The sequence below is a fragment of the Urocitellus parryii genome, chromosome 6, assembly GCF_045843805.1.
Source record: "Urocitellus parryii isolate mUroPar1 chromosome 6, mUroPar1.hap1, whole genome shotgun sequence".
Classification (NCBI taxonomy): Eukaryota; Metazoa; Chordata; class Mammalia; order Rodentia; family Sciuridae; genus Urocitellus; species Urocitellus parryii.
The window spans coordinates 35729920-35745580 of NC_135536.1; the positions used below are offsets into that span (position 1 = coordinate 35729920).

General features: G+C 43.1%; 1 gene segment (V, D, J or C); it reads left to right on the forward strand.

Annotated features, from left to right (window-relative positions):
* The window catches only part of LOC113194836 (T-cell receptor alpha chain constant-like), a 387938-nt gene that overhangs the window by 329450 nt on the left and 42827 nt on the right, over positions 1-15661 (forward strand).

Consider the following 15661-nt stretch of genomic DNA (forward strand, 5'->3'; position numbering starts at 1 on the left):
ACAAAGCTAAAGGACTTAACTTTGATCAGAAAATAAGGTCATATTGGCAAATGTGGGTTTAGACCTTAAAAGGTGACACAGAGAGCGTGGGACTTGAAAGTGGTAATTTAAAAAACAACCTGTGGTCTACCGGTATATTCTCCCTGCCCATGGGGGATGAGCTGGGATAGAGGGAATGGACAAGGGACACTGCATAATGGGGTTGTCAGAAAAAGAGGCAGGCTAGGAAGCAGCAAGGTGATCAGAGCCTCAGGCTGAGTTCATCCAGAGAGAAGGAATTGTTCCAGAAGTTTTTATAAAGGAATAAAAGCCTTCCCAGAGTCAAAAGATGTCATAAAGAGCCCTGATTAAAATGCATTTCAGAGTCATATGATCATCAGGAGAGAGATAAAGTCTTAAAAGGAAAAGAATTTTTTAAATGCCCAAGCATAAAGCAAATGGGCCTACACCTTTAATTAGACAGCGAGCAATGCAGACACACATTAGCCTTCCTTTTAATCCCCTCTCTGGAGGAATCTGTCCCTCCAGCTGCACATGGTCACAGCTGCTATAAGCCCTGGAGCTCCTTCCTGCTGATACCCTTGCTCCTGCGCCCACACAGAGAAGGAGACAGCCCACCTGCCTGCCAGCCTGCAGGGCAGTCAGTGGGGCCCCAGGTGTACACTCTGGCTCACTCTTCCGCCTGGTTTTTGTTGAGCTTCCTATCACAGTGGAACACCGGTAACCAGTTCTATTTTGGGACGGGGACAAGTTTGACTGTCATTCCAAGTAAGTCAAAGAAAATTTTCCGTCACCATTGTATAGAAACAAACCCTTTAAACTGCAGAGAGAACCGTCAAAAGTCTGCTACTCAGTCTCTCTGCTTCTAGATGTAACTTTATCTGGAACATAGCAAAGAGCCCCTCTCCTCCACCCAAGGAATGGTTCATAAATCCTCAAGGCCAGAACAGATCTTAATTGCCCTGCCTGAAAATTCCTGTGGGGAGGAAGACAGAGAGAGATGTTTGCAGCGATGGTCTCCCCTCTGTCACACTCCATCATCTGCACGGAGCAAAGGGTGGAGAGATGACTCTCAGCTGAGAAAGGAGGGACAGAGGCTAGAGCAGGACCAGAGGTGACCTCACAGATAACTGAAATAAGGGATGACGTGAATGGGTGAGAAGCTGGCAGTGGTATCCAGGCTCATCCCTGTGTTTAGACTTGAGGGATGCACTGATACCATCTAGAGAGAGAAAGATTTCTTCTTATCTTTAGAGTCAAAATTGAAACACATTTCAAGCCTCTCTTAATGGCAGTCTTTCATCCCAGTTTCTCAGTTGTTCCAGCAGGAAATGGTTGGAAAGGGACACTGGTGGCTTTGATGTTGTGAAAACAATGCAGACAACAGGTTCATGAGAAATGGGTGGAGGAGGGGGCCTTGCAGAAGAGTTTGGAGTTTGGAGCCATGGTTTTTGCAATGGCTTAGCACACTGTGCGTCTAATTATGGAAGTGAGAAATTAACCTTCGGAACTGGAACCAGACTCACTGTGACACCCAGTAAGTACTTCATCCCTGGTCAGGAAATCAGCCTGGGTCTGATTCTGGGGGTGACACTGGACCACACAGACTTAGAGAATTTCCATCTTTCTTTTTTTATAACTGGTAGAGATGGGTGGCAGCCAAATATCTGAGTTTTCTGGGGGAACTCCAGTCTTGAATATTTAATTCCTCACTAGAAAATATGATTCATAATTCTGTTTTTGCTGCTGCCATCATGTGCTAATGTGACATGTGAAGAGAATTCAGACAGAATGACTGTATCCTCACTTTTATCTTGTATGATAATTTTAACTTTGAGTACTGCAAGTGTTTGGAAAAAAAGAGTAGAAACATAAGATATCAAAGAGACAAGCAAACCAGCAGAGCCAACGAGGCCACAGACAGCATGTCAGGTGGCATAATTTTATAAAACTAGTGTGGTGTGTCTTTTTGCAGATGGCAAAGGTATTTGGAAAAGTGCTAAGAACTGGTGCCCTAGGTAGGGCAAGTTTCCTCTAAGTAGGAAGACTAAGCGCTGGTTCCAAGGGGAAACTCGGAAAACTCCAGGGTCTTCCCATCCAAGGGAGCTTATCAGTGAGGCACATCTGTATTTAGCTGATTACACTGTAACTTGGCACAGAATTAATAGTTAAAAAGGACTATGTCTGAGGTAATAGAAGATAGATGATAGAGATATAGATTGATAGCTGCCAACCATTTGTACACAGAGGAATGTGTAAAACCTGGGGAAAATAGATTTCTTACCCCTGTAATTAAAAACTATAGAAAGTTTGGATATGTTCACTTTGTAACCAAAGACAGCTTCACAAAATAAAGATTAAAACATACTGAAAGAGCAAGAACTGGAGGCATGGAAACTTTCCAAGTCTGGATTTCCCAACTGTCTTACCCACTCCATTACCTAGAGGACAGGTTTTTTTGGCCTTTTGGGGTGGTTTTTTTTTTTTTTTTTTTTCACTTTTCTGCATGTGAAATTAATGGCATGAGATTTGAGAATTTGGAGGGTTCAGACTCTTGCAGTGAAAATTATATTATAAAGCGTCTCCCAGCCAGGCTGGATAAAGAATCTTTAGACATCAAGGACTTTTTCTTCTCTTCTTTTCTCTTCTCTGGATAAGACAAGAAAATGGTCTCTTCTCACTCTGAATATAGGAACAGGGAGCTCAGAGAGAGTCTCAGAGTTCTGAAGCAAGACAGTGACAGAACTGAACCATGGGACTTGGGGACCCAGTGACAGTCTGCTCACTCCCAGATGCCACAGTAGCCAGAAATATTCAGGGAACTTTCTCAAGGTGAGACCCTAACATTCCCAGGGAAAACACCACTAAGAGCCACCCAGTATAAGAGTGCTTTACCCATATTTCATGTATTTGAAAACTACATGAAATCCACCTATAATGAGTTCATTTTCCAAACAGTGCTTCCAGAAATCATTAGTTGTTGATAGTTGCTATGGGTTTGGAACTTGGAGGACATGAGGCTAAGTGGAGTTATTTGGAACAGGAGGATCTGATTAGGATTAATGAAATGAAAGAAAAATCTAGCTAGAAGGATAGAAAAGTCCTGAAAGAAAAGCTAAATTAACTCTTGGAAGAGTTATAGCATTTATCTAGTCCAAGCAGAAAAGAGCAAACAGGAGCCAAATTCCAATATACAACTGATCTTTTCACATTTACAAGATTCTACAATTATTAACAATGTTTTTGGCTTCTTGACCAAATACCAGCAGGTCCTAAAATGCAAATTGGAATGGTACTGTTTCCAGCACTAAGTCACTCACCCCTCCTTCCACATCCCCAGTCACGCCCAGACTGTTGTTGTAAAGGGGTTTGATGCTGTGTGAACTATGGAAACAAGCTGTTCTTTGGCTCAGGAACCATTGTGAGAGTTGAGCCTTGTAAGTACAAAACACATTCTGGTCCATCCTAATCCCAAGCCGAGTTTTAATACATATTGAAGAGACTGTGACTTACAAGTATTTGAGTCTAGAGGGGGAAAAAAATAATTGAAATTCCAGGTGCACTACATGTACTTTCATTAGTGTGATTCATCTAAGAATGTCCATGCATTATCTTTGAGTTAATCACACCAATTCACTGGTGTGGACCCACAGTTTTAAAAACTGAGTTTAAACTACAGAATTTCTTAAAAAAAAAAAAAAAAAAAAAAAAAAAAAGTCAACATCTTTATGGACCAGGCTGCTTGTTGTTTGGGATTCTAGACTCACAAAATGGAAACCTCAGTCTGTAGTTTGAGCCTGGAGATTTATCTTGAGCCTGTGACTTAGGTGTAAGAAAAGCTGCATGCTGCATGGCTTGCAGGGCATTTCTGGGATCAGTGTCAGGAGAAAGCCCAGACAGACAGGTTGGTGAGGAGGCACTTATGACAAGTATCTGTCCTGTTTCTGCAAAGCTGCTGACAACGGTGAGAAGAAAGGCAGCAGAGACAAGCTGACTTTTGGGACCGGGACTCGTTTATCAGTTAGGCCCAGTAAGTCTAAGCAGAAAATGTGATTTTTATGTCTTTCCCTATTATTTGCTCTAGCCTGACATTTCAGTTGTCCTCCTTTAAATTCCAGATGTACAAACCACAGTGTCTCTTTATGTCCCTTTAAATATTTGTGCCTAAGGGAGGCCCTTGGTGCACCTGAGTGCACCTGGAACAGAGGTCCTTCTTTGCTGTGCTTGTATTTGACAGATGAGAATTTTGTAGCCATGGCCACTTTTGTGGAGAAGCCAACTGTATTACAGTAGCTGTGTCGCGGCACCCTGGTCTCCAGGCCATCTGACCTGGTTGAGCTCTTATGCCAGCAGCAAGGGAGAAGAAGGAATGACCAATAGCACTGGTCAAGGCTGTGAGCTGTCCCTGGTGTCTGTGGGCTTCCAGCTGTTGGGGAGGCTCTGGGAAGCTCAGGGCCTAAGTTTCCTGTGGGGAGGTTTCTGTTAAGGGTTGTGCCAGTGTGGAAATACGGGAGGTGCTAACCGACTCACCTTTGGGAAAGGGACCCAGCTGATCGTCCAGCCTTGTAAGTGCTTCTACCTGGGAGGTAGGGGTCTAAATGCAGTCCAAACCCTGCTCATGATCCTCTGGTACCAATGTCACTGTTGGCACCATCCTAAGTACACAGGAGGTTCTGAGCCACGTAGGTGAAGGAGGTAATGTGGTGTATGGTTTAGAGGACTCTGAGATCTGTCCTTTTGCAACTGTTTAACTACCACATTTATTATTGGAAGTTCTGGGTTCCCGCAGACAACGGATATGAGCTCAGGACTGGGACCCAAACTGATGTGGGCTACTTCACCAGCAGTTCCTTTGCAATGAAAATTACTTTCCTAGAAGTGCTGAAATGGTTGCATAGTTAGAGGTTTAGCTGTTTCTCCTTTTCTGTCTCCCTGCCCTCTTCTCTGCCTGACTTGGGGACATTAAATCAGAAAAGCTATTAATCATCTGATTTCTCAGCCCCATCAAGTGAGACAAAAGGGATCCATTAGCATAAAAACCGGAAAGAAAAAGGACAAAGGGCTCAGTTCCCAATGTCTTCAGAGTTGAACCTGACAACTCCTCGACTTTAATAAGGGTCAGTGCCCCATGATCAACAGAGGACACCTAGCAGGCAGTGCTCACCAAGTGAACATGTGGCCAGAGCCCTGCTTCCCTGGCAGGAGCTACCACTGCAGAGTTTAGGAAGTGATCCCTGCAGGCTTGCCAGGGCTGCCCCTGGGAAGAGGTCATGGCAGGGCTCTGAGGAAGGCACAGGGGAGCACAGGGAAAGTCAAGCTTCAGGTTTCTGTTGTGGAGCATCTCACAGTGTCACCACTGGCACCACCTGGAAACTTGCCTTTGGGACAGGAACGAGACTTCAGGTCAGCCTTGGTAGGTAATAAGAACTATGAGGTAACTGTGTGTCCCTTTTAAAGAGGAAACACTGCAGAAGGGCTATTCTGAGTGGCGTCCTCCCTCGGTGCCGTGGAGGTGACCTCACTGAGAAAACCTGCCTCTATCAGTATCTGTGTCATTTTGATTTCTGTCACTGAGGCTTTTCCTTTCCACCTGCGAAAATGATTTCTCCTTGCTCCAAGCTTCCTCAGTCTTCCTTATACTGTTTTTCCTTTGGAACTGTGGGTTTGGGACTTTGTCACTCTGAGACACGGAATGAAAGCACTCTCACATGGAGAAGAGTGAGTCCTGCTTACTCTGATAAACTTTTCAGGGGTGATATGTCTGACTGTGAGGAAGTGGACTTGAGTGACCTTCTGTGACTGTCTTAGAGAAATCTTGAGGGAACTTGTTAAATGCCCTACGCTCGCAGCTTCTGAGAGGAACCATTTTGTTAGCCTCTTAGTGGAATAAAACCAAAACCTTGACCTTCTGAGACTGCAGTCAAAATGCCAACCTTTTTCCCCAAAGCACTGCTGTGTTTCATTATTTACCAATTATGAAATGACGGCGTGATAATTAACATGAAATCACATAGATAAGTGGTTTGACTATGTTGAACCTATGATTAAGATGCAAATTGTAAAAAAAAAAAAAAATGCTAATTGTAGACATTCTGGAGTAAGCCACCAGGCAGTTCCTCATACACAGCAGTCCCTGAAGATGGACAGTGTGCCTGGGCCTGATTCTTTGCAGCATTGGTTTGCACATAGTGCTGGGACCTGACTGAAAACTGATTACGTGTCTCAGAGTGACAATTTGGGTTCTAGTTTAGCTGTGCTGTGTGCGCTAAGAACCACCTGTGGTACAGCTTAGCAGCCTGACAAAATGGTTCCAATCCAACAGGAAAATAAGAATGGGATAATTGTGTTGAGTGGTATCTGTCAGAGCCTCTCCTCTCCCTGCTGTCCCTGCCACACTGGGAACTAGTCATGAGGTCTCCCCGGGAGGTTTTTGTTAGAGCATGTATTGCTGTGGCAATAACAACTATGGCCTACAATTTGGAGCAGGGACCAAACTGACAGTAAAACCAAGTAAGTTGGGGAGAGCGGGCCAATCTCAAAAGCCCACCTAGACAGGGCAGGGTTGTGCTGTGCAGTTTCAGTGGGATTAAGACCCTCCTGTGCCAAGAGAATCTGTGCACCTGATTTCTTTGTGCCTGAGACCCTGAGCTAGTGGCAAGTCTGTTAACAAATTCTGGAAATTCAAATAATGGGGTCAGCAAGGAGTAGTAAAACTTCACTAGCTTCTTCGTTGGCTCTGGATATATAGAAATGCCAAGAACATGTGTTAAGCCTAGATTTTGTAATATAACAAAATTAAAACAACTCAAAGTCCAGGTATTCCTCAATAAGAACCCCTCCACTCTAAGAGGAAGGCATTCAGTTCTTTTGTGGGTTTTGTTACTATTATTCTTTTTTTAATATTTATTTTTTTAGGTGTAGATGGACACAACACAATGCCTTTATTATTTTTTTTTTAATGTGGTGCTGAGGATCGAACCTGGGTCCAGCCTGTGCTAGGCGAGCGCTCTACCACTGAGCCACAATCCCAGACCACTATTATTCTTTATAAAAACTATTGCTTTGAATGACATGATGCTGCTGGTCCCTAAAATAGCCACCTTCTGACCCCACTGTGGATCTGTGCTAGGTGGCATGTCTCTGCCTGAACTTTCTATAGTGCTCAGGTGTGTTAATTAGGTATGTCCCATCATCCTATATAGAACTGAAAACTAGGGATTTAGTGGGTCAAGCAAGGGCAGCCCACCAGAGCCCAGTGTTGTAGAAACAAAAGGGGTGGCTTCAGATCTGCAGAGTCAGCTGTTATTTTTAGAGATGTGCCCTAACCTTGCCAGGGATCTGGGAGCTGAGGCTGCAAGGTGGTGAGACATCCACTAGAGGGGAAGATGATCTCACTTGCTCAGTCTCCTTCTCAGTCCTTCCTACCTCCTGGTTATTGTAAAGCCCCATATGACTGTGAATTATGGAGGAAGCCAAGGAAAGCTCATCTTTGGAAAAGGCACTAAACTGTCTGTTAAACCAAGTAAGTGTTGGGGTTTTCAAAGACCACACCAGTGAGTGCAGCTAACCCAGAGCGAGAAGAAATTTATCAATCTTTGCTCTGTGGCCACTTATCCCCTTCACCTTTGAACCCCACAGAATTGCTCCTGATTGATGCTTCTGGCTGTCCTCAGTCCAGACTGGCACTTCCCTCAGATGGACATAAGCAAACTCTGGGCATCATAACATGTAGCAAGGCCCGTCCTTAGGATGGTGCTTCTCAGGAGTGGCTGCCTACCTCCCTGTAGGACATGATGACCTTTTCATCAATAGTCTCCTGGAAGAGAAAATTTCATTGACAATATCAAGGGCCCCACATGAGCTGCAGTCTATGACTGTTCTATGTTAATTTTATGATTAGTTTTTAGACATTAGCTTCAATAGGGGATCCTAGGAGGAGGAGGAACAGAGTAGCTACTGCCAGGGGTTTTTTGTTTAGGGAGAATACACTGTGGAACTCAAATAGCGGGTATACACTCAACTTTGGCAAAGGCACCTCACTGTTGGTCATACCCGGTAAGTTCTTGTGGTTAACTAATTATCCTTTCTGGGAAGAAATCCAATGGGACCTGTTGAAACACAGCTAAATTTAATTGCTTCGTTTAGCATGCAGTTGTTAACTATGTCGGATGTGTGAGAAAGATATGAATACATGTTTCCCTGGAGGCTGGATTTGGTTATCAGGTCTGTGGGCAGTTTGATAAATTGTACTAATACTGCAATCACTGTTTTCCAAAGGTCCACAATGCATGCTGTGACTTTGAGAAAGAGGCAGAGATAAGAAGAAGAAAAGCTTTGTGATAGAGACAGAAGCAAACCAATAAAAGGGAGGCAGCCAAAGCAGCAGCGTAGCCAAGGAAGCATGTCCTCTGCAGATAAGTGATGAGGATCCAGTGGGTTTAGGCCATGTCATCTGGCAGAACCGAAAAAGAGTGAGTGGGCTGAGGACTCCCAGGAGGGGCGTAGCAGTTACAAGCTGCTTGTGGCTTTCTCCTTCTGAGAGATGCAGAACCCCAGAACTTTCTGCAAGGGAGGACAGTCCTGGCTGGGTCCCATCCATGGATCTTTTTTTCCTTGGACAGTCCCCTTCTTCACCCTAGGGTCAACTAGTTCCCCACACAGACTTTACCCCACTACCTAAGCCGGCCAAGTCCCTCCTTGGGGAGAAGCAGAGACTCCCAGCTTTTTGAAGGGCTTCCCACCTCCCCTGGATTATCTGTGATAAAGTGGAATGTTTATCCAGGTTGTGAAGCTGTCAGGGAGAGAGTAATAGAGACAGATGACAGAAAGCAATATTGGAAATTTACAGGCTACCTCCACCCTGCAGAGTTCAGTAGGTTTTGTGGTTGTTTGTTTTGATTTTTTCTGTTAGTTACTGGGATGGGTGCCTTCCCTGCTGGCACAGTACCTATAGGAATGTCTGCCATTTCACACTTTGGTACTATTTTATCAACAACCCTCTGTGCCTCAATCAAGTATGGCAATAAGGTAATAGGGTTGATATGTTGACAAATAGGCTTTATACATTTAAATGAGTGACCCAGAAAAAGCGCTCAGCTCAAAGTAGTACACACTTGCATCCCACACACTCACTGCTCACCTTCTCTGAAACCCCCTTCAATGGCCACAGACTATCTTTTGCACCATCCATGATGGCTTTATCCTCTGAAGGCATGTTCCCCTTTGTTAATAATCAAAAGGTTTTCAGAGACAAGACTTATCAGTAGAGGAGGGACTCAGGCTAGTTACTCGTCCTGTTTTGAATCCAAAATGAGGTGGAATCATAAAATAATGTCATTGGTTTGTTTTTTGTGGCTCATAAACTCACTCTCAGAGAGGGTTCAACTTCAAAAGATTCAACAGCCACTTAGGTATATTTAAGTTCTAGCACATTTGCTAAATCAGACTCTTAATAAACACACTTGAGATAATGATAGCATGGGATTGTGGAAGTTTTGCAAGCTTCACCCCTATAGAAATGGAAGACTTTCTGTGTAGACCGAAATATAATCCCAAGAAAATCCCTTTTAGGAAAACATGAGATCAAGGCCTTTCAATGGGAAAAGTACATATGATGTCCTGTTGTTGGACCATAAAGCTGCTTCAAGCAATGCAACATTTCATTGGTTTATGTAGAGACATGTAACACTGTGACTAACACAGGAAACAACAAATATGTCTTTGGAGAAGGCACCAGGCTGAAGGTTTTAACTTGTGAGTATTAAAGGCAAAACAGACTTTTTATTAAAAATTGTTGGTGTTCACACTTGAAGGACAAGAGAAGGTACTTGTTATAAAGCATGGAAGCTAAATTATTGCTATCTGAAGTGGCAATTCTGAACAGAGGGGTAAAGGAAGACTCTGGGGATTGCCATAATGGATTAACCATTCATCTTATAAGAATTATATTAATCAGAGGCTGGGGATATAGCTCAGTTGGTAGAGTGCTTGCCTTGCATGCACAAGGCCCTGGGTTCAATTCCCAGCACATAAAAACATTTTATTAATCACTAGGAGAAATTTATGAATTAAAGATCTCAAGAGACACCAAATATAGTGGTGTGAACCTATAATCCCAGTGACTCAGAGCCTGAGGCAGAAGGATCACAAGTTCAAAGCCAGTCTAAGAAACTTAGTGAGGGCCTAAGAAATGTGTCTCAAAATAAAAAATAAAAAGGGCTGGGATGTGGCTCAGTGGTTAAGCACCTTTGGATTCAATCCCTGGCACCAAAAAAAAAAAAAAAAAAAATCTCAAGATACTCCTCTGAACAGAGTAGAAATTGTGTGCCCTGTATTTTCTTTTAAAATTGTACTCTCATTTTACATTTTTCACTGATTTTTTTTCCTGCCCCTCTTTATGTTCTCTCCCCTGTCCAACTTAGGGCTTCATCTGGGCACTCATATTTTGAGAAACCACCTCAAGGGAAAATCATGCCCACTACCTAAACTGTCACTTAAGGCTCTCTCAGATCTGGGCCCTTTCTATGCTCCAAATTTATTTCCAGCTCTTCCCTTTCACAAAGTCTTTACCCAGGCAACCTGGGCACCTGCTTCTCTGAACACTCACACGTGCCCACATTTGTGCCCTGTTCCATAGAGCAAGCATCGTGGACCCACCTCCTGAAATTGGCCTGACCAGGTCAAACAAACTGGGTTTCACAGTCTCTTACCCTGGATACCCAAAACAGATGTCACCAGGCTTAACTTTATAGGAATATTTGAGAAATCATGTGCTTGTTTAAAATGAAAGCAGCCATAGTAAGAGAGCTAGCAAATAAATAGCAAAGAAGGAAAGAAAAAAGGAGGCTTCTGTAATGGGTATGAGAAGGTGGGATCTGTCCATGAGAAGTAATTCCAAGAAACAACACTGACTCCAAGTAGGAAATGTACAAGCCGCCATAGTTCCTTCCTGTGCATCTCTTGCTCTTTCCTGGAGCAGTCAGTTCCTGACTTGTTGGTTGTTAAGCCCCGGATCCTCAAGGTGGCCAGTGGTGAGGAAAGGAAGGAGGCCAAGCTGATACTCAGTGGTGGTACCCATGGAGTTTCCTACTCAGATTTTCCTTCCAGTTATGTCAAAATTAAGAGACTCAAAAGAAAATCAACTAGAAAGACTGGGAGAAACCACGTTTTTATTATAAGGGAATGACTTCAGGTTAGACCTTGACTTTATCTCCTGGGAGGGGGCAGTGTGAATGGAGAAGTCTCCCCTAGGACAAGGAAAGGAACTGATGAAAAGTCCTTTTCCTGGTGACCATCTAAGCAGAGAGGGGGAGAGATCTGGAGTTGGGGTCAAAGGTGAATTCCAGAGCAGATCATTGTATATAACTGTATCTAATTCTGGGCAAGAAAGAATTTGGGCATCTTCTTAGTAGTTCTAGGAGCTGGACCTAAGTGTATAGTGCCTGGCTCCAGCACCCTGGAGATACGGGTCACATCCTGACCCCTCTTGCCAGGTGGGCAGTAACAGCTCCCCATAATCTCTCCCACCTTGATGACAATCTATCTGCTTTTGCTTTGGTGCCATAGACATAAACTGTTTCCACTTTGTCCAAATGAGGTATATGATTTTCACAACCCTGGAGAATTATTATCTAAGACACTAGAGGATGTGTTGGGATTTGGACAGTCAGTATTCTGGGCCTGCACAGGAAAAGTCCTTCTTTAGAATATTTAGAAAGAATATCCTTCATTCATCCAATGCGGAAATGGTTCTGAAATCCAAGCTGGTGCTAGGATTCTGTGCCAGCTTATTACTGTGACAATTACTTAATATTCTCTGTGCTCACGGTATCGCTCCTTCCAGAAGATCTTTAGGGAAAACTTAGTTTGGTTTCTAGGAGGTTTTTGCTGAGCTGAAGATCACTGTGTGAATAATAATGCAGGCAGCATGCTCACATTTGGAGGGGGAACAAGGTTAATGGTCAAACCCCGTGAGTATCTCTGCTGAATCCATAATGAATGCTTTACTTTAAAAAGGAAGCCTAGCTAAGCTCCATTTTCTGTTTTCTGTACTCAGTTTTTTATATTAATTCTAATCATTAATGATTATATGGCATATAGACATGGCATATGTACACGTGAAAATGAATGCATATGTAATTGTCTGGCACAGAGAGCAAATGTACTGTAGATAAATAGATTCCTTGTCCTTTTGTCTTAATAATTTGGAGCAGAGAGTCTAATTGTGTTCAGCACAGGGATGGGTGAGCACTGGAGTGGGAGAATCCTTCTCCAGTGACTTTATCAGGATTGCACTAATCCTTGCAGGTCTGGTCAGGGGGCAGCTTGGTCTGGAGATAGAGGGATGAGGCGTCAGTCTTTCTACCTTGACCATACTCAGAACTGACCACCATAATAAACAATCTTCCCTACTACCTCTTTGGCGAGGATCCCATTTGGAGGAACACGCAGGCCGGATTTGGGGATTGAAAGGGATTTCCTGGTACACATTGGCTGGTCCATTTCTGTAAAGCTTTCTATGACTGTGTAATGTTGGCAACAACCGTAAGCTGATTTGGGGATTGGGGACAAGTCTGGCAGTAAATCCAGGTGAGTCTTCATGTTAACGCTCTCAAACCTGTCTGTGCAATTTGAAATATCTCTGAAACTGCCTCCTCCTTTTTTAACCCTAATATTTACAAAGTCCAGTTACAGCCAGTGTTTTTGTCCAGTCCCCTGAAACTGGATCCTTGCCTATCCCCTGGTCAAAATAACTAGATAGAGGGATCCAGAAGTGCATGGCAGGAAACAGAGTATTAGCCTGTGTTTTGTTCAGAGCAAACAGGTTGGCCCATCCCAGTTCTGGAGGGGGAGTTGCACAGTGACCCATCCCCAAAAAAGAAGGCTGCCAGAAAGCATTTGAAAGTTGGAGAAAGTAAGGATCTATGTCTCATTTCATGTCCTTAGTCAGTACTACGCCAACCTCACCAAGGGCCACTGTTCAACACTATTTCCCCCAGTAAAGACAAATTGAGCACTGCTGGGAGCTCTCCAGGCCTATGGTCATCCCAGTGACCATGCTAGAGAACATCTCCCCTCCACAGATTATCCAGAATGGCTCTAACTGGCCATGTAATTACTGTATCTCTCAGTTCTCTTTGGCTTAGAGCTTTATGGTGACTTGTTAGAAGTAACAGGAAAGGAGTTAATTTCATCCTAATTCTGGCCTCCCCTGAGAAGCTATTCTTTCCAGGAATTCTTCAAGAGCACCTTAGTGACCATTTACTCTGTTCAGAATTTAGTTCCACCCAACCAAATTGTTCCCAGCAGTGTTTGCTGTAGCTACGCCTGGGGGTAGGTCCTGGGTCAGTACTGGAGAGGGAGTTGCACAGTGACCCAGGGGGCTTCAGGGGAGACACCTTTGATGTAGACACTAATCAATTCCTAAATGAGCTTTTAAATAGTCTTCTATGTGCTAACTCATTAAGGCTCTTGAGAGAAGAAGTCACCACTGCCTTTGCAGCTCTAAATGTGAGACATGAGCAGTAAAGAAAAAAAAAATGTTGCGGGGGAGGGGGCGAAGGGGGGGGAATGTCAATTGCAGTGCCAAAATAAAGAAAGTGGGTTTAAATATTGAACTAATTTTAATGTTAAGTTTCTAAAATGTAAGCCTTCCAGAGGGACTATATCATGGTATATTTATCAGGACAATGAGCTATTTTGGCACTTTTACTGCAAAAGAAAACCCAAAATAGAAGAAAGGGGGGTGGGTAATAAAATGTATTGGTATGGTGGTTAAGGATGTGAATTTTGGAAGTCAGACTGCTTGAGCAAATCTTAACTCTGCCACTGACTAGATGTGTGACCATGGGCCGTTGTCTGGTTTCTTTATGCCTCATTTTTCTCATCTGGGAAGTAAGGATAATAATAGTAGCTTACTGAAATAGCATATGGATTGAAAGAGTTAATACTTATAAAAGGCACATAGTAAGTAGTAGCAGACACATAGCAAGGTTTTTAACACAGGGTTTTTGTTTTGTTTTGTTTTCCATTTGTTTTTTGTTATTAGATCAGGTTGCTAACAGGAAGGAATGAAAAAAACAGAAAAGATCCACTTCTGACAGTTTTTGTAAAGTGCAGCATTAGAGTGTGGCTGGCAACTTAGGAAAACTAAGCTTTGGCCAAGGGACAACTTTACATATAAAACCAGGTAGGCCTAAATGTTCCCACGCAAGCCATAATTGTCCATCATGTTCATCTTCCGTTTAACCTTCTCTGTCTTTTCAACTTCTAACTAAGAAGGTTTTGCTTTCGTTTAATGAAAAGTAAGTAGAGTGTGTGTCAAGTGGCTAATATGATCCTTTCTAGCCTCCGTGGTTTCAGCTAGTAGCGAGAAGGGAGCAAGACTAGGTCTGGATTGTCTAGGCTAGGGCTGAAAGAATGCAAGTTGAGCCAACTTGGGAAAAATAAAAACATCCAGTGTGAGTGATTCACTCAAATGAAAGGTGACTTTACAGAATAGTATTCTAAAGCAAGAGCCACCCCCGTGGCCACCAGAATTCTTCAAGCTCTGTCTCTCAAGGAGAGTATAGGTAGTGTAAAAATGGCAAGCTTTTGTTTGAAAAAAAGAAAAGGAGACTGCTGGTTGTTTAGATGTTTTCATTTAAAAACAGAATACTGCAATTTTTATAGGATGAGTTTTTGAAAGGTTATTTCTAAGTAGGTCAAAATGTGATAGCACGCCTCTGGTGAGCTGCAGAGAGGAAGAAGTAAGAAAGTGTTTTTGTACTGGACAGAAGCACTGTGCCAACTCTTGGGGCAAACAACCTCATCTTTGGGACTGGAACAAGACTCACCATTATTCCCTGTAAGTCCTTCCCCACTTGAGAAGAAGCCCTTAATCTATAATGACCAATTCTCACATCCCAGACACCTAATGAATTTCTAAATGAGCCTCCGAGTACTAACGTGATAAGGCTCTCCAAGGAGAAGGTCACTCTTACCTTTGCAGTTTTAATGTGAGACATGTGTTGTAAGGTGTCAATTGCAAAGCCAAAATGAAATGAGAGGATGTAAATGTTGGGCCAGTTTTAATGTTAAGTTTATAAAATGTAAGCCGTTCAGGAGAACCATCTCAGGGCACATTTATTAGTTTGTGTCTCTACAGCACAATTGTCCAGTTAATTTGATTAATGTCGGTAGCTGATCCAGATATTTAGGCACTTCCTGAGCAAACTTCTTTGAGCTTAAAATTGCTTGAATTGACTGTCACATTACCTAAATAATTGCCAAATCTGTTTTACTTTGTGCTGTATAGACTCAGCCTAATAAAAACAAATGCTGTTGTATTTTTCCCCAGTCTGTCTCCTCTCCCCACAGAAAGTTTTCCTTCTATTAAACAGCATCTCTTCACACAAAGAAAAGATACCCAGCAAGCCATTTGACTTATTGCTGCTGCTATTTTGCATTTATATGACTCCTTTCTGTGGAAGAGATTAAGGCACTTTATACGACTTATTAGCTAAACAGATTGACAGCCTAATTAGGAAGAGAGAAACAGATTCTGAGTATCATTTTGTGGCTACTGTTCCTACCCACTGGTATAGAATACTTGGTCAGATGGCTCTGGGACACAGGAGCAAGACAAGGAGGTGGTCTCCGTTTGTAGCGTGGGGCTTCTCAG